General features: G+C 46.1%; 1 non-coding gene across 1 annotated transcript; it reads right to left on the reverse strand.

The window, feature by feature from the left end:
• Positions 1-208: 208 nt before the first annotated feature.
• LOC128773716 (U6 spliceosomal RNA) lies at positions 209-313 on the reverse strand. The gene has a single exon (XR_008418152.1). It is a non-coding gene; the product is annotated as a U6 spliceosomal RNA (small nuclear RNA).
• Between the last annotated feature and the right edge of the window lie 1,767 nt (positions 314-2,080).

Consider the following 2,080-nt stretch of genomic DNA (forward strand, 5'->3'; position numbering starts at 1 on the left):
GGACTACAGCTCAGGTCATGATCTCGCAGTTTGGGGGTTCGAGCCCCGCATCGGGCTCTGTGCTGACAGCTCAGAGCCTGGAGCCTGCTTCAGATTCTGTGTCTTTCTCTCTCTCTGCCCCTCCCCTACTCGCACTCTGTCTCTATCTCTCAAAAATAAATAAACATAAAAAAAATTAAGAGCAATTTTATCTCTAAAGCTTTTTTTTTTAAATATGGAATACTTCGCGAATTTGCATATCATCCTTGCACACGGGCCATGCTAATCTTCTCTGTGTTGCTTCAACTTTGGTCTATGTGCTGTCAAAGTGTGCCCTGTTACTTAAATCTTAGTAACTTTCATCTCTTTTCTTTTTTCTTTTCATATTGCAATGGCTGAGACCACCAGTTCAACTCCTGAAGATGTTTTCCTATGAAAGAGAGCTGGATTTTCTCTAGTTATTTTTCTGTCTCTATGGAAGTGATCATGTGGTTTTCTAACAATTACTTGATTTTTGATGTTCAACCATCCTTGGGTCCCTGGAATATCCTGACTGGTCTTTGAAATCTACGTCCGAATACAGAGCTCAAGAGACATGGGCCACAGATTTTGACTGAGTGAGGCCTTGTTACCACCCCTTAGAGACAACTGTTTCCATATCACAGACTATTCCACTGATGGGTATGGTTGTTTCTGGAAGCTGTTTCAGGCAAAGTCAATGCTTTGGGGAGCCTGACAGATATTGTGAATCAGCAACACAGGCTGGAGAGTAAGTTTCGTACAAAGGAGAGCTCACCTTAAAATATAGTTAGTGGTCAGGGATTAATGAGTTATCAACAGATTGTTGCCACGTGTAAGTGGGGCCCCGGTGTTGCTGGATCACCTGATATTTGGTCAGAGAGACTGGGGCATCTGGACTTTTAAAGCGTCAACTACTTTTAAGTGCTTTTAATTAATTTGAATCTATAAAAGAAGATATCATATGGTGCAAGTATAATGTATCTGTAGGCCAAGTTAACACTACAAGTTTGAGACCTCCAGTGTCTAGAATGAGTGTGTGTCCTTCTCTGGTTTTAATTCTTTTATCTTGATTCCTCCTCTGTAAATTGTGGATAACGATAATTGTGTCACTGAGTCGTGGTGGTGAATACATACGTTTCCGAAGCATTACAGCAGCGTTGAAATGAAAGAAAGCCCACTATGGCTTCCAGCCTGGGAGCGTATACTTCTAGATGAAAGGGGAAAGTCTGTTTAGCTCGTGTCCATCATTCCTTGAAGAAACCAACTTTGAGAATAAAAAGCCCATGAAATAAACCAATGCAAATAGCGAGAAGTGAGGAATAGGAGTTTTAATACATTTTCCCTTCCTACCGTCAATACAACCCAAATATTATTTACCACAAAAAGAAATGGAGAAATTAACACTGTCCTTGCTAGATGGCTGGGTGGGTTACATCAGATGCTGGCCACAGAAGCTTGGACTGTGGTTCTCCATGTGGCTGGGTGCTCATTACATTTCCTGTTGTTCCCTTTCTGTCCCTTTCATCCCTTCATGTCTGCAAGGCCCACAAGCATAAAGGATGCCAGGGTCCAGTCCTCGGGGGGATGGATTCTAGACTGAAGAAGATCAGCCACATGAAGGACTGTGGCACTGGCCAGATAGTGTGGGGAGGGGGCGTGGCCCTGCCGGTGCCTGGCCAAGCTGGCGAGTCTCTCGTGCCTTAGTTCAGTGTGGAAAATGACTATGTGTACCCGTCCTGATGTCGAGGGGGCCAAACGAGATGAATACACGTGGAAGGCGTGAGCAGTCGGCACCGAGTGAAAACCCAAGGATGGTGACAAGCTGCCGCTCTTACTAAAGAGAAACAGAACACCGCGGACAGACACCCGGCCAGCCCAACCCAAGGCGCTGGGAAGGCCCGGGACGCGGAAGACGGGTAGGTTCAAAAGTCAGGGACAATCACGGTATACGACACAGAAAGTTTTCCAAAACCGAGACCAGAGTGAACAAAGCACTGAGTGGGGGCAGGGCAGCAGCTGGGTTGCTCCCAAAGTCGTCAGCTGTGCACCGAATCCGGACGCCCCCCACCCCCACCCCGGG

This window comes from Panthera pardus, unplaced genomic scaffold (assembly GCF_024362965.1).
Source record: "Panthera pardus isolate Hobbes unplaced genomic scaffold, ASM2436296v1 HiC_scaffold_26, whole genome shotgun sequence".
In the NCBI taxonomy this organism is placed as follows: Eukaryota; Metazoa; Chordata; class Mammalia; order Carnivora; family Felidae; genus Panthera; species Panthera pardus.